A 23989-nucleotide genomic window follows, 5' to 3' on the forward strand; every position below is an offset into this window, starting at 1 on the left:
ATTTGAGGTGTATTTCTATAATGGATGAGCCTTCTGCCTGAGCATCCCATTACCTCATTCATTTTAAAGTCAGTTTAGAACTCATGGACAGTGCCAAATTTACAGCCCTGAGTCCAGAATCCCTTTTTTAGTCTACAGAGAAGGCACTGCATAAGTTGTCTTGCTGCAAGTCTTCTGAGCTAGCCCCACTCCATCACATCCTTATTCTTGAGGGTACAAAAGTTTCAGACTCCTAGTCTATCCAATAATGTAAGTACCATTAATGATCAACAAATCTAGCTGCAACCTTGACTCCCCATCTGATGAGACATTATTGTATCACTAACAAAATGGGTTGGCAAAGGCAACCAAGCTCTAAAATACCCAAGATTCAAGCCACTGAATACCTTTGTGTTCACTCTATAACATATTAGTAATCAGGAAGTTCATAAAATATTTAATTATTTTAGATGTTCTTAAGAGCTATTCCCTGAGAGACTTGTACCCCTAAATGTGCAGAATCTAGGTTCAAGCAATGATAGGTTAGACCATCTTGTCTAAGAAGAAATGATGTCATGGTTGTTTAGGGAGTTAAGTCTATTTGTGTGCATACCCTGTCTATAATTAGCGTTTTCTGAGGGATGGGCTAAAACATTGCTGGGGTAGGATTACCTGTGCTATTTCACAGTATCACTGCTATTGTGGGGCTGGTTACATCATTCTGTCAAATGTCCTCATGCATGAGGGAACAGAGAGCTTTGGCCCCATCAGATGGCTTGCTTTTTGTCACACAAGTCTTGATCTTTGCTGTCTATGTTTTTTGTTTGTTTGTTTTTTCCTATCATTTTCTCTTCCTGAAAATATTCAAGTTCCCTCAAGGTGTTCAATGTGAACTTTGCAGGGACATCAGGTGGGTGATATCTGGGGTTGCTGTGCTTTTGTAAACAGAGTTAAAGCCATGCTCAAGGGGAAGTTCAACATTGAGAAGGACATCTATTTTCAAGTGTAGGGGCAAGCAATGGAAAACTAGGTCAAGGAACCTGAGATTTGAGAGGGGAGTACAATCCAAGAGTCCAGGAACAAATTTTTTTTAAATGTGAAGGGTGTCCAAGGCTCATTTTTAACAATATAGAATAGCATACTTCAAAGAGGTATCAGTCTTCTTGGAAGTATAGAGTTAGGACAGCCAAGTATGCCTTCCCTCTTTTCCACCTACCCATGCTGTTTTCATCCTTCACAGCCCAATTCAAATATCATCCATCTGAAGCCTTCTGAAACTCTCTTTCCTCTCAGGAGAATGAATCATTGCCTCTTCTGAGCTCTCTCAAGACTTGTTCAAATTGCTTACTTTGGAACTTATCATTTTAATATAGTTAGTTATAGATGTATCTTCTTGAGTAGAGACTAGGTATGGTATTTCTTTCCTCTTTATATTCCTAAAACCTAACCAATTCCTAAGATAGATGCATAATTTAGATTAGATGAATTGAATTCAAATGTTACTTGCATCCTCATGAGATCAGGTTATGCATATAATAGATCACAGGAGCTTTACTGAACCAGAGTTTATTTCCTACTTGATTCATTCCACTACTACCATAAAAGATGTGTTAGCATACCCTTGGACAAGATGAGAAATCTGTAAACAAACTGGATACAAAAAATACAACTAAACAAAAACATTACTGGAATTATCCTGGGTATATGGATCAAGTGAGGTGAGTTTCTGATAGAAGAGAAATTTACTTTCTGCAGCTGACTCGAGGAAGAGGTAGTAGGATGATGGTGGAAGAAATAATTCCATTGAGTCACCTACTGTGGAAGAACATTAAATATCTATGATAATTGTGACACCAATAACTTTTTCAAAGGCAAAGAATGGTATTTATATTACTATAGTGGCATCCGTGAAACATTTGGATAATTTTAGTTCAAGGTTTTAATCTTTCTGATTTTCAGAGCTTTCACAGTTGCAGTGCCCTGTCATGTTCGGGAAGGAGTGCTTATTCATAAAAAGCTGTATCTTCATTCTTTTGTCATTAGTAAAAATGGGTCATAGATCGTATCATGTTGCCTGTAACCTAGTTATAATTCTGGCAGGAGGGAAGTTTCAAAATCATTTCATATAGGAATCTTTAAAAACTCATTAGCATTTAATAATTATATTAATATATAAAGCATGAAAATCATGGAGCTAATTTCTGCAAAGATCGGCAGTGAATGTGCTCTGGAGAAGTTTTCTCTTTCAACTTTCTGGGAACAAAAGAGAAGGCAGTTCAGGCCTCTAATATGACATCCTATTTCAAATGCAGAAGAGAGAGAATTTCACAGAAGCCTCGCATCGTGAGTTAGCGGATTCTAAAATGAAAAGCAAGAATATTAGAGCAACATCTCAAAATGTGACTCTGGGCACTGGAGAAGCCTCTCCCCTTTGATTGATTTGCATTTCTGCCTATGTCTGAATTCATATTCCATAAGCACAGATGGAGGTGTGATAGATTTTTTTTTTTTTGAGCACATCTATTTATTCAGATACCGGATTCAGTCTCTGAGTAGAGAGATGGTAAAGGCTGCTGTGAGCAGATGGCATATAGGCACTATGACTTCAGAAACAACATTCTTTCAAGATAAGTGGCACATAATAATAATAATACTTAGCACATATATTACACCTTTGGTCTGCCAACATTAACTAATTAATCTTCAGTAGACCCCTGTGAGATAAGTAAGTACTTAAAATTATCTCTATTATGCAGTCAAGTCAACTAAGAATGTGTCTGCACATACTGTGGAAGAATTGGCCCAAGTTAAAGACCGGGTGGATCCAATTTGCATGGCTCTTTAAGATTTCTGCTCTCATAGCAGAGACTAGTATTTCTAGACATCCTGCTGTTTGAGGCACCAAGTAGATTTGAAGCAGGATATCAACTGCAAGACATATTTCATTCAGAAGGTTTCTGCAGCAGGGATCCGAAATAGGCCTGAAAAAGTTGAGTCATTTTTCTAAAGCTTGAGAGGCCACGGCTGGCCAGAAGCAGCTATGGAATTACAGAGTCTCTGCCTACTTCTCTTATTTAAAGCAGGCAATCTGACTATCCATATCTTTCAAAGACATTCTTTAAGTGATTGAACAAAATACAGAGCTCAGAGAACCCTGAAGTTTTCTCTTAGTATCTGCTGTATCTGAGTTTTTCCTACCATAAGTGCATTGAGTGTGCCCTATGGCTTTGACTAGGGGTTAATAACCCACATGAAAGGATGGTGAGCTTCTTGTGACACTGAATTTCTTAGATTTGAGGTTTTGATGCTGCTGACATAGAAGAGCAAAAGTGTATGTCCTGCGGGTCTGAAATTTGGAATTACTGGAATATACCATGATATCAAGAGGCCCCAGCCTCAATTTGAAATGTGTAGTAAAAACCTTTGCAAAAGTGGGAGTATTAATATCATACACACAAACTTATTACGAAAATTTAAGGAGAAAACATATGGAAAATGTCTCTCAGTACCTGACACACGATAGATAAACAAGTAATAGTTTAATCCTTAAACCACTGCTTCTTAGCAGCATGACTCTGGGCAAGTTACAATCTTCTTGACTCATTTTGCTCATCTACTAAATGGGGCTAATCCCACCAACCACAAATAACTTAAAGTCCCTAAAGCTATTTTGAGTTCTCTCAAAAGCGTAGAGGAGTCTTCATGACCTCATGATCATATTTTAAAATACTTTCATGTTTTCTATTGTAATATCTGTTACAGCATTCTTTGCATCTGAAGGAACCAACGCTTCACTTATAAACCTTGGGAGGTGATTGCCTTTGAGCTTCTACTTTCCTCCTGTCTATTTTAAACTTGTTCTTGTTTTATGCATGGGGCTTCAATTTCAAATGTCTTGAAAGGGTGGGGAGAGAGCATTAAGATGTGGGGCTGTTAAACATACAACAATAGCCAGTGATGCTGCCTAGAGGCAAGCTGCAACTGCATGCCCTGATTGTAGATACACAAATTGAAAGTCATTTTTAGCAAACATCACATCTGGGGCACAAGTATATTTCTTGGGTCATGAAAGATATTTCATTCACTGCTGACCATGCTCTTCTGTTCCCTTGGATTAGAATACTCTCTCCCTTCTCAATTAACAAGGTCCTTTCCATCTTTAAAAGCTCAGATTATATCAAAGTCCTCGCACGAAGTCATTCTTGACCTTCATGGTTCATAATGATCTCTTTTACTCACAATTCACAAGTTTCATCTTCTGAATTCTGAGCTTGGCATTCAGAATTTGGCATTAATGAATGACAATTCAGTTTGACATTAATGAATGGCATATGGTACCTATTTTTTATCCTACAGTACATCTTTGCATCGTTATCTTTTTAGGCTATGCGTACCTATGAATGAAAGGTGTTTATATAAATTAAATGAGCAAAAGCACATTGAACTGAGAACTATGTTGGGCCACACACAAACACAGAAAAAAATAATAAATATCAGTTAGTATAATTATTTTATCATTATGATACCTTGATCCTCAACTAGACTTTTTTGCCTGGCACAGAAAAATGATTATAAAGATATCTTACATGTTTATAACAACTTACAGTTTACCAAGCTATTGGTCAACCACTTAGTCCTTAGAAAATAATTAGAGGTTAAGTAATATTAGCCATCTCTGAGGGAGAAAGGAATTAAAGTTCGGAAAAAGTTATCAAATTAAACAAGGAAACTCAGCTAGAATATGAACAAACAGGAAATTCAGGGCTCCTGATTCCAAGACCAGTCCAGGGAAAGAATTCATCAATGATGGCAAATGTGCTCATTCAGCAGCCCTCTTTAATATAATCCCTAAACTGGCCTTTTTTTCCTTCCTGAGTCATGTGAGTTTTACAATATCTGAACTGGTCTGTAAATTATTTACAGGTCATATGTCTTCTATTTAGATTATAATTTTCGTGAGGGAAGGTGTTACACCAGGTATTTTTAACTTACCCCTAACCACTTGTCAGAGCACTCAGTACCCTTTGAATGTTCAATACATATTTTTAACACTTAGGACTTTAATTTTACTTTGACTACTAATTTGTCATGTTACCATTAAGGTAATCAGGAAATAGTTATTGCAAACATATTATCTGGATACAGTTTTTAAAAAGTAATTGCCAATAAAATGATGAACTAAAATATATAGTCTCTTGCGTTTTCATGAAATCTATTCCATTTAATCAGGTTATTTTCCTTAGGTTGAAAAATTATTAAAATATAAGTGAAGCACATTGGATGGTAGCTCTCAAACTTTCTCTGACAGCACAATCCTTGGAAATTATGGGATAACTTTCTGAAAGTCTACGAATGATTAATTCCATCTCGTTCAGAGTAATTTAGCATGAATGCTGGTGTGTAGCCTTGGAGATTTTACTTTGCTTATTAATATTAAGTTTAAATTAAAAGCGTAGAATGCAAAGTACAACCAAGACTACTGGTGTCCATCCATCAAAAGCTGGTATTTATGCAAGCATTGATGTGTTTGTACTTTAATATCTCTCCCTTACTTGTTCATTCATTGTACTCACTAGAATATGAGTTATTCTAGATACTAAACACTGAAAAATAATCATGAGATTAACGCTAAAAATAGGGGATATACTAGATAACAGTTTGATTATTCTCCTGTAAATTGGGAGAAAACAACTACTGCTCAATTTTGGTAATGAAGCACCAATTTTGATGCTCAAAGTTTGAAAACTCCTGCAACAGAAATTAAGGTAAATCTGAATTGTCGCTCTAGTTTTTCCTTTATTTGAAAGGAATCAATATACCGACTTGTTTATTTTTTCATTTACGTGTCACATTTTTCTCTTTGAATGCAAACCATGCACATTTCATAGAACTATAATTCTTTAAGAACATCTCCTTTCTTTTTTTTTTTTTTTTTTTTTTTTTTAAGAACATCTCCTTTCTTAACAAGTGGGATATAGGCCTGGGGGGTTACTAGAAAACTGGAGGTCATGACAATCATATGAAGGCCGTGGTCGATCTAATTTGCTATTACAATAGCTACAGTTGGGTGTAAAATTTTCATGTTTGCTGGATGTTAAAAATGTAAATCACATAAGCCCATAGATTGTGTCCAGAAAAGATAACAATTGTGAAGTTAAAGGCTCAGGTATAGATATAGATATAGCTATAGACAGAGAGAGAAGGGGAGTGTAATACAAGTCAGCAAGAATATTTTTCTTATCGGCCATAAAATGTATATATGAACATTCTACTGCTATTCTGACAGTGACAGAAGGAAGATTGGAGAACAAAAAATTATGATGCAACTAAAGGAGCACATTTAGTTTTCCCTCCTTTTAGAAAATGTCCCTCATTCATTTTATCCATCAGTTCTAGGAAAGCTTTCTTTTCAGAGCATTTGTTCTCAGCTTTAGTGAAGCTATACAGGTGGTGCTGCCTCAGCAGGAAACTGTCTTCTTGCTGAGGGGCCGCCAATTATTTGTAGTGAAACTAAAACAGAAGAATAAATATTACATGTTGATGGATACTTGTCAGGAGAGGGAATGAGGTGCTTTCAATGGGGCTTGTCAGACACAAAAACCTTCAGCAAATCTGCATTTTCAATGGCAAAGTGGCTAGAATTCTCCAGCTGCTCCACTGGTGAACCTCAAGATTTATCTCATAAATTTAAATTATAGATGACATAGCACTGGAATGGAAATAGATGACACCTTTAAAAATAAATCTAGTGTAACATTTGGGAAAAGGAATCACACATTTCAAAGGGGAAAAAATAAATTTCCAATGTGCCAAAACAGAGCTTTTATTTATTGTCCTATTTACTATTCTCTGTCTAAAATTAGCATCTCTCTTACTTTTCCTTTCAGTCCCCTTTATAAGACATGCTGTGGAGAAGCTCTGGAAGTTTAGTGCAACTCAAGGAGTAAGCCGGCTGTAACTATAACAAAAAGCTTGCCAAGGTTGAGAGCCAAACTGGCAAGGTTTTCTGTCATGTCAGCGTTTAAGTATTATTGCAATGTTATCGTATCACTGAAGAAAGGGGAGCATGGAAACAGCAGAGCCAAATGCAAAGGAACATTTGAAGGAAAGTGTGTACCTAGCTTCAATAGAGAATTTGGCAGTAGTGGACAGGGTTTAGCCTTAATAGGAACCAGTCAGTTCAACTTTGATCATATGAAATTGCACTTTTAAAATTTATTCCAGGAGATCTTGATTCCAGCAGTCTTTCTGAATCAGATAGTGGTAAAGAATAATAAAGAATGTAACTCTGAAAACCTACAACACCAGATGAAGACTTGCCTGTGTTAAAAGGAAATTTCCACTGGTCAGAGCAGGAAGAATAAATTTCTCTTGAAGGGAAATTTCAGAGCAATACATTTGAGATGTTTTTCCCCCTTTCATGTATTTATTCACATGACCAGGTAAAAGTCAATGAAAATTTGGACATTTGTCCTGAGAAACCACAACAGAGTTCATGATTTGAGCAAATATTTTACCAATATTAGAAGAGTCAATTGAGAAAAACACAAAGGTGAAAGCAAGCGCCAGAACAAAATGAATAACCTATCACTAACATTAGCATGTTTACCGAGGTAGGGGGGACTTTCAGCAATATTTTGATCATTCCATTCTAGGTATTATGAAAGATGTGCTGCACTAGATTGGAAACTTTTTTTTTAAAAAAAAACTAAGTGAAATTCAGAGGGCGAGGCACAGAAACATGAGCTCTCCGGAAATAACTTTTCCTTCGACTATTGATGGTTTCTCTTTTCTTCTCAGGTCAGCCATGGAAGGACACATAAACGATTCAGGGGATTTAAAAATTGAAGCGGTGAGTTTAATAGCTTTACCCACATTCACTATTTGCCTCTCTTGCTTTCCAATTCCCTGTAGCTAGAGTCAAATACATTCTCACCCAGTGATCAGTGTTGGTTTTCAAGTGACACACTGCATGTGGAGCTCAGGAAAACCAAACACCTACAGGAATGTGTTGAAGAAATGGGATAGCAAGGGCGCCAAGTGACTCAGTCTCTGCTTCCATTCCCTGGGGTTTATCAACTTTGTTAATGGGGCATATGTGCTGAGAATTATGTAACGTTAAACATGGGGAACATTTCCTGGAGACATTTTTCATTCTTCCTCAAAGCCAATTCATTGATAAGTCTAGTGTCCAGGTAAAACACCACCCTCTAGTGTACGTCTCTAAATAATGCTGCTGTGACTCCTCGGATGATAGTAAGCATTACAGTGAAGGTCATTTCCTATTAATTAATCCATAGGGCAATACACACAAGGATGCACTGAACAGTAGGTGATATATAACTCATTGGTGTGGTCAAAGTAACTGTTGGTTTGCAGTCAAAATGAAGCAAACAGTTGGCTAGATAAAAAGAATCCAACAGAAGCTCATCAATTTCACAAGTATTTAGTGAGAATTTGGTATGGGGCAGATGTGCATGGTATGTGTTCAATGACACAATAAGGATGATAATCGCTTAAACTATGAATTGGAAGAAAAGTATTCCAAGAGTTGAACATCCTCTGAGAAATCCCCATGATGCCTGCTCTTTGGGAAAATAATGTAACTTGCTGGGGTCAGGGTGGCAATCAATTACCTAAAGAAAATTAAAATGTACTAACAGAAACATAAAATTGTTTCTCAGAAATCCTCAAAATAATTGATGACTAAAATGTGAATCATCCTAGTTTATAAGGAGAAAAATAAATTTATAAAAGTCTAGATTAGAAGCTTTTTTGATGTTATATAGCCTGATTCCATGTGAAAAAAGGAGTAGATGGAGCAATTAGAAATATTCTACAATCCTCTGGCATGGAAGATTACTAGAAAATCCTGTGAATATATTTGACATTATTCTCTTCTCTTAAACAGAACTCAAAGAAACTGAACTCTTTTGATGAAAATATCCGTACCTCCTTTCTACACTCGTGAACATCTCAGGAGACTTTTTTTCTTAATATCTTCCAGCCTAAACTGTTGAAAGTGGATCTAGTCCGGTACATAAAGATGTTGAGCATTTGAGAGTGCTAAAAATTCTGCCCACAGGACATGGAATATATCAAATTCATCCACATTTTCCCATATACATTTCCCATTCCCAAAATGCCTTATTAAAACTCTTCTCATTGGTATTTCCCAGTGGAATCAGGGAAAACCTAGTATCTCCAACTAACAAAAACATCATTGTTCATCAATACCATCTTTCAGCTATCACCAAGTTATTTAGACTTTTTGCTACCCGAAAATCTTCCCTCACATACCCACAACTGTGATCTAATTGCCTCAGAACATTCTTGGAAGAAGCTGGAATTTACTTAAAGACCTGTATGTGTGTGCAAGTGCACATGTTACCCAAGTTTTCATCAGCAGAATGCAATGTGCTCATGTAGAAAATATCCCCCCCAAAGAAAAAGATAGTGACTTTGTCCTAGAAATTGTTTTTTTTTTTTTTTTTTTGCGGTACACGGGCCTCTCACTGTTGTGGCCTCTCCCGTTGCAGAGCACAGGCTCCGGACGCGCAGGCTCAGCGGCCATGGCTCACGGGCCCAGCCGCTCCGCGGCATGTGGGATCTTCCCAGACCGGGCACGAACCCGTGTCCCCTGCATCGGCAGGCGGACTCTCAACCACTGTGCCACCAGGGAAGCCCTGTCTTCTTTTATAATTAAGAAAGAAACACAATTAATCAGCACACTGGAAGCCAGAAGACCCAAGTCCTCATCCTGGCTCTGATTCTAACCAGCTGTATGAGTTGAGAAAAATAACTTTACTTCATAGACCTCAGATTCCCAGTTCTAACAATATGTGGATAGGACTGAATGAGTGCAAAAACCCTTTCAAGTCGTAACAGTCTATGACGTATAAGTAGTTTAATAGTTTATGACTTATAAGTATTAGTAGTTTGGCTCTCTAATTAATATTAAAATTACTTTGGAAAATTTTAAGTTAATACTGGCTATAGTCAGCATCAAATTATGTATAACATCTAAAAGAAAAACCTTTAAATAAATAATTCCACCTAATGTTGATGCCTCCTTCTGTTGGTCTAATGCTGTGTAGCACTGCGGTTAGTAGGACAAGATATGAAATGAGGTTGCCTGGATTGCAACAGCAGCTCTACTATCACTGGCTACATGACCTGAGTTATTTCACTTCTTTGTGCCTTAGATCTCTTACCAGTAATGTGGACATAACATAGCACCTCCTTTACTTTATAGGGTTGTTTCGAGAATCAAATGAAATTAAACATATAAAGCTGTTAGCAAAGAGTTTACACAGATCGAGAATCCAACAATTTTTAAATTATTACTACTACTCTAAAAAAGACTAGAGAAAAAGATGAGAAAGGAAAATATACTTCAATTATTATTTTTAATAGAATTTTTGAAGGAAAATTTTTTGTGATTTTTTTTTAACCACATCAAATGGTTAACAATTTTTAATTGTATCTCTACAATGCATTATCAGCGATTAGAAACACAGGTAGCATCTGGCCAATATTATAGTTCGTACTATGTAGGAGAGCATGTTTGAACTCACGGGGAAGGTTCATTGAGACATAGGTAAGCTGTCAAGTATAGGTAATGGATAATAAATTAGCTATGAGGGCATTCGTCATAAAGTCAACCTTTCTCACTGCATTCTCAACAGCACATCAGTAAGAGTAATTTTGAACAAACAGCAGCCACACAAATATCTGCTACCACACATACCAAATGAAAGTGGGAAGAAAGGAACATTATAACTGTGGTGAATATAGCAATCTACCCCAGGAAAACTATATTATTTAATTAATCCACCGATGTAGTTTGACAGGCTCTTTAAAAATAAACAAAACAGTGCATTCTGAAATTTATCAAGTGATTTTTTTCAAATAAATATCCATGCTGTGTTTCAATATTCTTTAAATCTTGACATTTATGTTGAGTTATAAACTTGCTATGAAAATGGAAATTTGGATTTCTCAAACGAAAGCCTTTTGGAGTTGATAAATAATTCTCACTGCAGCTTCATAGATTCTCTCCAAACTTCAAGTCCAAATGTCAGAGCTAGAGACTATGAAGACTGATAAAAGTAGAGGTTTTGTTGATGTTTTCTATCCTATTACTGTTCTTATAAAGGTTTTTGTTCCAACTGAATACAGCACATCATATGGTCTCTAGTTAGCACTGGCAGAGAAAAAATGAATTCTCAGAGTTCAGAGAGACTAAATAGAGATAATATGGCATGAGGATATCAGCTTCTGCACATCTATTTCTTATATTCAGTAGTGTGCATAAAACTAAGTGGGATTTGAGTAGATAACATTATCTTAAAAGGGTGCAAAAACACCCTGAAACTAAATTAATATTTTGAGAACTCTGACAAAAATGAGGAACAGAGGCCAAACCAACACTACTTAGCAATCAACAAGAGTTGTCCTCGTATTCATCGGCTCTACTGGGCACATTTAGCACGATTGATCAGGCTAACTTTGAGAAGGATCATAAGGATATAAAGACTCCTCCAAAGCAGTAGGAAAATGAATAGCTGAATGGAGAAAATTGTACCACACATCTTCTTGCCCTATTACTGTTAACGCCAGCAGTCACAATCAGTAGTTTATTGTATAGGGCAATCTTGTTGATTAGAAACTGGATTAAACTTCATCAAAATGGAATGGCATGTAACTCAACCCTACTATTCCTACAGAAATAACTTATGCATCTTTAGAGACATTTTTATTTGCAGCACTATATTATGTAATAAAAATTGGCTTTGGGAATGTATATAGTGTCTTGTCAATCACTTCTGCCATTAGTTTCTTGAAGGAGCTAGATAACAAATCAGCAAAAAAAAAGTTTCACTTTGGCAAAGGAGACATTTCTATGTTACTTTTACTTAAAAGTTTTGAAATATTTGTCTTGAAGTCCAATTGCTTTGTCATATTGTTTGCACTATCTTCATATCAGGAGGTAGACACTTTACTAAAGCCTCCTGTATATAATTCTTAATTTAATGATCTAAAAGAAACTACCCTAAAGAAGTGGAATAATGCGCTCAAAGTTACCCAAGAGGTCACTCTGTGGGAAAACAGTGCAAAGCCAAGAAGTTTAAAGTTCAGGCTCAGCCACTAACTCCTTTCTCTGACATGAAACATCAGTTCATTACCCCCAGTCCTGACCCAAAGAGCAGAGGATAAAAAAATTTAGTTGCTTAGCAACAGGATTGCAGAGCAAATTTGTTTTAATGCTGCTTCTTGAGCTGATCACTTCAAGGTCCTTGTAGATCATGCAACCTCTAAAACCAGCAACTCTCCATAAATACTAACTTAGATCAAAATAATGTTGATATTCAAATACTAAATACAAAGCCATTTCAATAACAATATTATAATAATTATAGCAATTATTATTTAATGAATATTGATATATGACTATGTTAGATACTATTTTAAGTGCTTTGTATATCTTAACTTGTAATGTAGAAAATGGAGAAGAGATAAAAATTGTATATTGTAAATATACTGAGTATTTAAGAAGAGATGGCATATATGCATGAAGAAATATATATTAAAAAAGCAAAAAAAAGATTATTGGGTTAATACATAAGGGAAAGAGTAAGACATCAACAAATGTATATACCTTTTCATTTAAAAATATATATGAACACTTATGTAAGCTTTCCTTTCAATGATCTTAAAGCATTTAATTACACTTTCTCTTTCAAGTTTTTTGAAGGTTGAACACATACAAGTATGTTTTTCCTTATATAAAAAAGTAAAAATATCCACTTATGATAGAAAACTCTCCAGAAAGTTGGCATAGAGGGAACATAACTCAACATAATAAAGGCTATATATGACAAACCTACAGCTAGCATCATATTCAATGGTGAAAAGCTGAAAGCATTCCCTCTAAGATCAGGAACAAGACAAGAATGCCCACTCTCACCAATTTTATTCAACATAGTTAGGGTAGTTAGGGAAGTCCTAGCCACAGCAATCAGAGAAGAAAAAGAAATAAAAGGAATCCAAATTGGAAAGGAAGAAGTAAAACTGTTACTGTTTGCAGATGACATGATACTATACATAGAAAATCCTAAACACACCACCAGAAAACTACTAGAGCTCATCAATGAATTTGGTAAAGCTGCAGGATACAAAATTAATGTACAGAAATTGTTGCATTTCTAAACACTAATGATGAAATATCAGAAAGAGAAATTAAGGAAACAATTCCATTTACCATAACATCAAAAATAATAAAATACCTAGGAATAAACCTACCTAAGGAGGCAAAAAACTTGTACTCCAAAAGATGAAAGAAACTGAAGACAAAAACATATGGAAAAATACACCGTGTTCTTGGACTGGAAGAATCAATATTGTTAAAATGACCATACTACCCAAGGAAATCTACAGATTCAGTGCAATCCCTATCAAATTACCAATGACATTTTTCACAGAACTGGAACAAAATTTTTTTTAAAAATTTGTTTGGAAACATAAAAGACCCTGAATAGTCAAAACAATCCTGACAAAGAAGAACAGAGCTGGAAGAATCATGTGCCCTGACTTCAGACTATACTATAAAGCTACAGTAAACAAAACAGTATGGTACTGGCACAAAAACAGACACATGGATCAATGGATCAGGATAGAAGCCCAGAAATAAATCCACTCACTTATGGTCAATTAATTTACAACAAATGAGGCAAGACTATACAATGGAGAAAAGACAGTCTCTTCATTAAGTGGTGCTGGGAAAACTGGGTAGCTACATGTAAAAGAATGAAATTAGAACATTCTCTAATACCTTATACAAAAATTAACTGAAAATGGATTAAAGACCTAAATGTAAGACTGGATACTATAAAGCTCCTAGAGGAAAACATAGGCAGGAGCACTCTTTTACATGAATTGCAGCAATGACTTTTTGAATCCAGACTTAAAGGAAATAAAAGCAAAAATAAACAAATGGGACCTAATTAAACTTGTAAGGTTTTGCACATCAAAGGAAACCATAAACAAAATGAAAAGGCAACCTACAGAATGGGAGAAAATATTTGCAAACGATGTGACTGACAAGGGCTTAATTTCCAAAATATACAAACAACTCATACAATTCAATATCAAACAAACAAACAAACAACCCAATTAAAAATAGGCAGAAGACCTGAATACACATTTCTCCAAAGAAGATGCACAGATGGCCAAGAAGCACATGAAAAGATGCTCAGCATCACTAATTATTAGAGAAATGCAAATCAAAACCACAATAAGGTATCACCTCACTCTGGTCAGAATGGCCATCATCAAAAATGTTGATAATAAATGTTGGAGAGGGTGTGGAGAAAAGAGAACCCTCCTACACTGTTGGGAATGTAAACTGGTGCAGCCACTATGGAGAACAGTATGGAGGTTCCTTAAAAAACTAAAAATAGAGTTACTATATGATCCAGCAATCCCACTCCTGGGCATATATCTGGAAAAGATGAAAACTCCAATTCAAAAAGATACATGCACCCCAATGTTCACAGCAGCACTATTTACAATAGCCAAAACATGGAAACATCCTAAATGTCCTTTGACAGATGAATGGATAAAGAAGATGCGGGGTATGTATATATACACAATGGTGTATTACGTAGCCATACAAAAGAATGAAAGAATGTGCAGCAACATGGATGGACCTAGAGATTATCATACTGAGTGAAGTAAGTCAGAGAAAGACAAATATCATATGATATCACTTATATGTGGAATCTAAAAAAATGATACAAAGGAACTTATTTATCAAACAGAAATAGACTCACAGACATAGCAAACAAATTTATGGTTACCAATGGGGAAAGTGGGGGAGAATTAATTAAGGAATGGGAGTAACAGATACATACTACTATATATATAAGATAAACAACTAGGACCTACTGTATAGCACAAGGAACTATATTTAATATCTTGTAATAACCTATAATGGAAAAAATCTGAAAAAGAATACATTTGTATAACTGAATCACATGTATATATGCGTGTATACTTTGCTGTACACCTGAAACATTGTAAATCAAATATAATTAAAAAACAGTAAAAAAGGGAAAGCTTAAAGATCATAAAGTCATTGCCTCTTCTTAAAGCAAAAAATTAGTCATATAACTAGCTCATGAGTTTCAGTTTAATGTTCCTTTCAATTTGTTATATTTACAAACCAGATGTTATGTGTATGAGCCTGCGTGTGAAATTTCAGCATCATAACTCAACTAGTACAATGGTAACATTGCAGAGACAAATAAATTGTATTAAAATCAAACTGCTAAGTAGTTATTTTACCAATCCAGCTGTTTAATAACCATCAATTACTTGGGGCTCACTCTGAGGGTTTTGATGACTGAGTTTCACAGAGAAAGGACAAGGAACACAGCCTCCTCAATTTTCTTACTCAGAGAAGCACAATGTAACAATAGAGCACTAAAGACATTCAAGAAAAATGAATGAGTACAGATATATCAAAATTTAGCATTTTCTATTTGTAATTTTAATGTTGATTTACTTATTTAAAAACATGAAATTATTTCATCATTGCTAGAAAGACTACCAACTTCATTTATAACTTCTTTAAGTCTAATTGGTTGTCCCATTAAAGGAAGAGGGTCCTGTGGTCTTTAAGATCCTGTAGATTTACTTTGGGGAAAAAAAGTTCACTGTGAGAACAATAGTTCCATACACCACAGATGGAAATTTAAATGTGGTGTGATACTGCACATCAGGAGCCAGCTAAGGTAACTGTGTTGCAATCTGCGAGTTACTCTTGTGAAAGGATCCCTTGGCATTTTCTTAACAAGAGCAGAGTGTTAATGCCAGTATTTTGGCTTCTTTCCATTTTCCAGTGTGTGAGCTGCAACCACCAATACTTTCTATATTTCACATCTCAAATGATTTTAGGGTTATATAATTCACATTAATATTTTTTCTCAGACATACACTTCAGTGATGGCAACTCAGACCATATTAGGTGTTTATGAGATTCCTAAGGAAAAATTTTGTTCTGCTCTTGAGCTACAGTAACATCAGTCTTATGTCTTTTTTTTTTTTTTTTAACCAAGGTCCTGATTTCATTTTCTCACATTATCCAGCACTTAATCAACTCAAATGCTTTCATGTAATTGAACCAAATTCAAAACAGGTACAAATAAAAGCAAAATAGAGGAGACTAGGTAAAAGATCACCCACTGCAATGTAACACAATATCTGGTAGCACACTGGATTATTTATCTTCAATTTTTTTTTTTTTTGCATAGGAAAATAAAATGTATAATATATACTTGTACACTATAAAAATATAATTTATTTTGTCATCTTATCAACACTTTCAATGCTCTTTAATGAGAGCAAGCAAATCATTGACACAATGATTTGTTTAGCACGTAAATTTCAAAGATAAAATGTTTTGAAGATTAAATCTGAAAGTCATATTTTTGAGTTAATTTTAAATATCAGTAATAAAAAAGCTCAAGTAATATCAGAAGTTGATATTAGGCTTCCACTCTCCACACTGGCTTGTAAGAACTTTGGAAGTCACCATTTCATCCTAACCACAAGTGAAAAGCTGAACAAACAAAAATCAACAACTCTTTTTAGATCCATAAAAGAAGTGATGTCACAGGGAAAACCACTGTCCTAAATATTAGAGAGATAGACACACAAAACCATAGTGTCACAACCCACTGGAGAAGAAACCCGAGAGCAAAATATCTGTAGGAACCAGTGGGAGGTGTGGAGAGGGGAGGGAAACCCGACCTGTAACTGACAAATTACTGGAGGCTCAGTCTGGGTAATTCAGAATCAAAAACTCCAGGGGAACCCAGTCATTGGGGTGGCCCCTCACTTCTGTGGGTTGTGTCTCCAGGAGTTCAACCTGGATCTCTCTGTGAATATTTGAGAAAAACCCCCTCAGGCTTCCAGCAGGGAGAGGAAAAAGGACCATTTTGAAATACACCAGTGCATTCTGTTCTTCTTAAGGAGGTCTGCCCTAAGGCGAAACTGTTTAACCAGAATCTGACCTGCTGGGGTTCTATCAGGGGCTAACCTGACCTGAAGGTAGGGAAATGCCCAACTCCATCCAGCTGTAGCTGGATTGTTTAGGCAGTGAAACTACTTTGTACTACAACGGTGGATATACGTCATTATACACTTGTCCAAATCCATAGAAGGTACAACCCCAAGAGTGAATCCAAATGTAAACTGTGATCTTTGAGCAATTGCAGTATGTCAATTTATATTTATTCATCAGTTGTAACAAATGTACCAGTCCTGCGGGGGATGCTGATTATGGGGGCAGTTATGCACGTGTGGAGGCAGAGGGTATATGGGAAGTCTCTGTCCTTTCCCTAAATTTTGCTGTGAACCTAAATCTGCCCTAAAAAGTAGTCTGTTTCTAAACAAATTTGATACAGTCTTAAACTTGCTTTTTAGTGATTTTGTTATCCAGTCATTCCCATAGTTATATTATTTGATTATTCTCTTTTAAAATCAGTCTATTTATTTTATTCTCACTGCGTTTTATTGCTATTATTTATTTACTGAATGCTCACTTGTGTTTAGTACCTAATGCACATAATACCATTTAATCATTCACATTCACATGTCGAAGTAGAAATTATCATTGCCCTTTTACAGGTGAGGAATCTTAGGTTTAAAAATTTAGTTAACTTGTTTAAAACACATAGCCAAGAAGCAACAAAGTCTGTTACATCAGAGTCTTAACCACATTATACGGTTATTAGTAATGATAAACTATATCAGACCAAATCCCATGAATATTTTTTTTCTGAAATAATTCTTCAGAATTGTTTGCTATACCTCTGTAAAGCTACCTTCCCCAGAACTTCTGAATAAAATTATTAATTTCTTTTCTAGAATAAATTACAGTTGAATCAAGGGTTTCAAAAGCTGGGTGAAAGTTTCTCATTTTTATTTGACTTGTTATTGTTCAATGTTTCCTGCCAAGATTTTGGGACAGTCAGGGGCTATATTTAAGGGTATGATGATATCTAGACTGCTGGTTATAGGCGTTAGATAATCTAGAAGAACGAGGTGATACTATTTAAATTATAATTATTGACAAAAAGTTACCCAAATAGTACATTGTCATAGTCAAGGGACAGAAAGAAATTAAAGAAAGTAGATCAAGTCAAAGCTGGAGGACATGGATATACATACACACACGTAGATGTGTACAGATAATAGATAGATAGGTAGCTAGATAATAGATATACTTTAAGATGAACAGATACTCTAGTCTTCTGGAGTGAAGAACCATTAGCATAGTCATAAATTAATAATCTGTTTATATTTATTTTATAAGGGAAAATAGTGAATAGCATTTAGAAGACTGTATGCCATTGTTACAAGCATCAATATGGGAAAATATTGACTCAGTCTTTTCCATTAAATGCTTGATTTGGTAAATTGTATTATAATTCTGAAAATCAAACCAGCATTAAAGACTACAAGGAAGTCTTAAGTCCAGACCAACAAATGACTAGTATTGATAACCTGAGTATTATTGAATCATATTTTGTTCCATTTATAATTTGTTATCCTTACTAAACACATGGCTATGGCCCTTAGCTATGACAGACATAATGAGGCAGATACAGAGTAAAGAAAATAAAATTTTTCTATTAAAAAATGGGAGAAAGAAGAGAGGGATATGGGAGTTCAGGTGGCTATAAAATAATCAGATTTAGGTTGGCTTCAACTTTTTTAGTGCTTTCATTTTGTGGACACAATAAAATATACTGAAAATAGTATGGCATACTTTGAAAACACAGAAGCATTGTTGCACATTCAGTTCCAAAGAAGCAGGGCAGGATAATTTAAGAAGAGGCAAAACAGTTACATTTTAAAGCCACAGGCACCCTAAGTTTATTCCTTATTAATGGACTGAAACTTCTTATAGAGAAAAATAAAAGAGGGGGCTGGCAAACAAGAGGTTTAAAATAGGCATTTTCAGAATACTACCATAAAGAGAGAGATTGCTATAATTTAACCACTGAGTTGAAATATGAAATCCTTACAAGTGCATTTTTAGGCTGCTGATCCTGATCTCCTACAGACCAATTAAAGCTAAATAACTGTTGGTATGACAACCTCAGGGAGAAACAAAAGACTTCACTTTATTTAACTGAAGCCTCAAAGTTGTTCTTCAGAACAGAAAATAAGCAGGGGTGGCTATAAATTGTGGTAGTTTATCAGATCACGTTGGATAATGCCATGTTTTCTTCTAATAATGTTATTAAGACACAATGGGTCATGGAGGGCTAACCCATGCACATCATTGATTTTTGCATTTCAGCTGTCTTTAATCCAAGAATTGATTATCAAAGCCAAATTGATTATTTCATTTATATGAATAGTCAGTAAGGCATTTAAGCACCGTTTCAAATCCATATATTTCTTATGTATAGCTTTACTTTTATGTCTCAGAAGGAGATGTGTTCAAAGGTCTGATGGACAAAGCCCATGTACATTTAATTTAAAAAAAACACACTTGCAAATGGTCACATTTGATCTACGTAAAAGCTGCTACTACTGATCATATGGAAATTAAGGTGTCTGTAGTCTTCATTGCTTTAGTACAGATATATTACACTTGATTGTACTGAGATATGATTGATGTACAATAAAATGCACATATTGATGTAGAATTTTACGAGTTTTAACATGTATACAATGTGAAATCACCACTGCAATAGAGGTAATGAAAGTATACATTACTCCTCCCAATTTTTTATGCTCCATTGTAATCCAGCCCTCCATTCCCTCTCCCTGACCTGCCATCTCTAGTAAACCACTTACCTGTTTTCTGTTATTACAGATTAGTTTGCCTTTCTAGAATTTTATATAACTGGAATCAACAGAGTAAGTACTCTTTTTTGTCTGGTTTCTTTCACTCAGTATAACTATTTGAGATTTATCCATTTTGTTGTGTTCCTTTTTATTACTGAGTAGTATTCTATTTATGAATATACTACAATTTGTTTATATATTTACCTGTTGATGATCATTTGGATTTTCTGTTTTTGCCTATTACAAAGAAATCTGCTATGAACATTTCTGTGCAAGTAATTACATAACTATGTGCCATCATTTCTCTTGGGTAAATACCTAGAAATGGAATGGCTGTATCATATGGCAGGAATACATTTATTTTTTTTTAGGTTCCAAGCTGTTTTTTAAAGTGGTTATACTATGTTTTATTCCTAATATTCATGTATAGAGGTCAAGTCATTCTACAGCTTCACCATCACTTGGTGTGGTTTTTCTTTCTAATTTTGACCCTCCCAGTGGGTGTACTACTATGTCTAACTGCAGCTTAATTTGCATTCCCTAGCGACTAATGATGTTGAGTATCTTCTTTAGTGAATTGTCTGTTCACATCCTTTGCCTGTTTTTTAATCTGGTTGTTTATTTACATATCATTGAGCTTTGTGAATTCATCACCTATTCTGAACACAAGCCCTTTATCAAGTATGAGTTTTGCAAATATTTTTCCATGTCTATGGCTGGTCTTTTCATTCTCTTAAGTGTCTTTTGAAAAGTTGAAAATTTTAACTGTGATTAAATCTAATTTGCAAATCTTTTATATTATGGATTGTGCTTTTGTCATATGTTAGAAATATTTACTTAACCCAAGTGACAATGTTTTGCTCCTGTTTTCTTCTAGCACTTATACTTTTCCCTATTTTATTTAGGTCTACAATACATTTGCATTAAGTTTTTATATATGATATGAAAAGTAAACGTTCGTTCTCTCTCTCTTTTGTTTTTTGGGTGTGTGTGTGTGCGCGCATGTGTGCTTGCATGCATGTGTGTGTGTGTGTTTTGATCATGGCTGTTCAATTCTTCCAACACCATCTGTTGAAAAAAATGATCATTTACCCTTTTGACTACCTTGCCGTCTTTATCAAAAGTCAGTTGACTATATATCCGTGGGTCTACTTCTGGATTTTATATTGTGTTCCATTGATACTTCTGCCATTACCACACTATCTTGATTACTGGAGACTTACGTTAAATACTTTTATCAACTAGAGTATGTACTCCATTTTGTTTTCAAAGTCGGAAAAGCCAAAGTCATTTTTAGCTATTTTAGGTCCTGCATTACCAAATAAATTTATAACGTTTGTCAACATCTTCAGCCTAAGCCCTGGCACCATTTGTCAACTGATTTCATGAAATAAAAAGGATGACAATATGAATTAACAACTTTTAATGTTATTCATCTTGACCTGACTCCACTTTGCTAATATGACTTATTTTATTATGCCTATTGTGATGTCCAACTCATAAAATTTAATCAAAATTGTATGTTGTTTCAAATTAAGGAAATGTTGTGAATATAAATGTAATTTCTTTTTGCTTACCTGAAAAAAAAAAAGCATCAAAGTATAATCTTTTCAGGTAACATATAACAGCTAATGGCAACTGGGATGTAATAGCAACACCACCATTCTTTTCTTTTTTTAACATCTTTATTGGAGTATAATTGCTTTACAATGGTGTGTTAGTTTCTGCTTTATAAACACCATCATTCTTAATTGGTATCACAGGGGGCTGACTTCTCAAGCATAATTATATGTTATCTTAAATCCCCAAACATAGAAACAGTCAACAGATTGCACCCATGTGCTGTTAAGGTTTTGTTTTTTTTTAAGTTCCCCTTAATTTACAAAGGTATAGATGTTGCATATAATACAGGTTAATATAAAGGAAAACTGCAGACCAGCTGTCTCACTGTGGTATGGTATATACTACAGGAAAAGCAGCCTATAGTTATAACTTGAAAATTACATTTTAAATCGTGTTACCAAACAATTATAATTCTTACTCTGGGGAATTATCAGGAATTTTTAACCTCTTAACATGTCAGAGATAAATGGCCAACGACAAACAACATCCATGTTTTCACCAGTAACATAAAAAAACTTAAGTTCTACATAATTTCTAAAATAGCTAAACAGTTTACTTAGATAAAAGTTAATCCTCATATTTTACATGAGGATTTAGACAATTAGCTAGAAACTCATAAACAGAATATCTCTGGGCCTGCTAAACATTATTCTGAAAATGGTCAGAATAATTGCAATTTAAGTGTTTTTCTTAAAGCAATGTTGAATTCTGCTCCATAGAATTGAGACCTTCACTATTCTAGACAAATCTTTTGATTGTGAGAAAAATAAACCTACTCAGACCACTTTGAGGAAAAGGGAAGTGGAACCAGGAAGCCATCGAGGATCAAGGTCACTCTAGAGGCCTGCTCCTGTTTGCCATGTCTGTCTGTCTGTCTCTCATTTGCCATATATTCTCACTCTCATGGCTTCTTAGATTCCCTTTCTAGACATTCTACACTGTCCTCTCTACTTTCTTAGAGCCTCCAGATCTTTGCTATTTATTTTATTTGAACATGCTCTCATGAATGTTCAATGACCCAGCTCTTCTTCCTCAATAGTATCCTTTACATTAGTGAGGCAAGGGTTATAGGGGAAAATTATTAGACGATATTATGTAAAAATAGGTAACAACAACAGTACATGTAAATCTGCATTGTCCTCTAGAAGATATTCTAGGTCATTTCTTGAGTATCTAGCATCTATATTAATGGGGGAAAAATGTAAAATGCAGGGTTTGGGATAATTGTCATGTCACTATTGCTAGTGAAGTGGTAGACCAAAATAAGACATCAAAATATGTAGGACGTGTCAAAATTTCCATAAGGTCCTGAATGAGGTGTTTTAATTAATGCAATTTTATATGTCTATATAAAATGTATTGATTCCTTTAAATTATTGATACTACTTAGTGTTTCAGGCATAACACTTAAGATTAAAGAATGAAACTCTATACTGTTACATATGCCACATGAGTGGACACACTGTCCATTCTGAGGTGATCTAAAAGCACTGAAACTGTATGCTTCAATAACAAAGATCATGTTTGCTGCATATCTTTGGGTGACTTTATATGATATCATGTTATTATATGCTAGATTTTGTTTTATCCACTTTGGCTGTCCATGTGCACAGGACACAACTTGTCCCCAACTAGGTTTAATTGGCTGCTGCTGATTCACTACTGTTCACAGACAGAAAGAGATACTTCCAAGGTGGCTTCCTATGAAAGATTGTGGAAACTTTAAATTTTCCCTGAAAGCAACTGTCATGGCATAATTATGGCATTCATAATAAAGTAAGACGTAAGTAGAAGCAAGGCCTTAAAATTCTAGAATGGTACCCAAGTATTAAATTAATGCTAGGCAGGAAAGTCAAACCCTGTATCAAATATTTTGTACTCCTGTTGGCTTAAGAAAAAGTGACCTCTCTTAATAGCTATAAACATTATCCCCATGGTAGTCAAGACCTAGGGTCTGTTCAGGATTTTTCTATTACTCCTCTTTTAAAACACAAGGTAGGAACAATTCTCTCCCATGTCTGAGGTTAGGCAATATCATGTGGCTTGCTTTGGCTAAAGAAATGTGAAAGGAAGTGATGCACATCACAGAAAGAAGCTGCAAGAGCCATGGAGTAACTCACTTTGTTCCGTTTTCCTGACTCCATAGTAAAGTATGTGAGGACAAAAAGTCTCCATTAACTGGGTCTTAGAGAAACTGTGATACAGTCTCCAATTAACCTGAAGACTTTTGCTTCACTCTGTTGAACGTGTAGTATGAGTAAGAAAAAAACGTTTGTTTTGTTTAAGCCACTGAGATTTTGAGATCTAGGGGCTACTGTTATCACAGCATTAGACTACTGAATCATACCACATAACCTCACGCATACCCTTCAAGGACATTCATCCAACAAAATGGAAAGACACTGTATCAAAAACAAAGATTCCAATAGAAGAGTAAACTGAAAACTAAAAGTACATCCTGGCTTAATAGGTAATGCAAGAATATTTGAGAAATGGAAAAACTACCTACATTTTAAAA

At 35.1% G+C, this 23989-nt stretch overlaps 1 long non-coding RNA gene across 1 annotated transcript; it reads left to right on the plus strand.

Annotated features, from left to right (window-relative positions):
* Positions 1-753: 753 nt before the first annotated feature.
* Positions 754-9061, plus strand: LOC309820306. The gene is made up of 3 exons (XR_014296500.1): positions 754-889; positions 7780-7831; positions 8891-9061. It is a non-coding gene; the product is annotated as an uncharacterized lncRNA (long non-coding RNA).
* The last annotated feature ends 14928 nt before the right edge of the window (positions 9062-23989 follow it).

This window comes from Grampus griseus (assembly GCF_964374135.1).
Source record: "Grampus griseus genome assembly, chromosome: 3".
Classification (NCBI taxonomy): domain Eukaryota; kingdom Metazoa; phylum Chordata; class Mammalia; order Artiodactyla; family Delphinidae; genus Grampus; species Grampus griseus.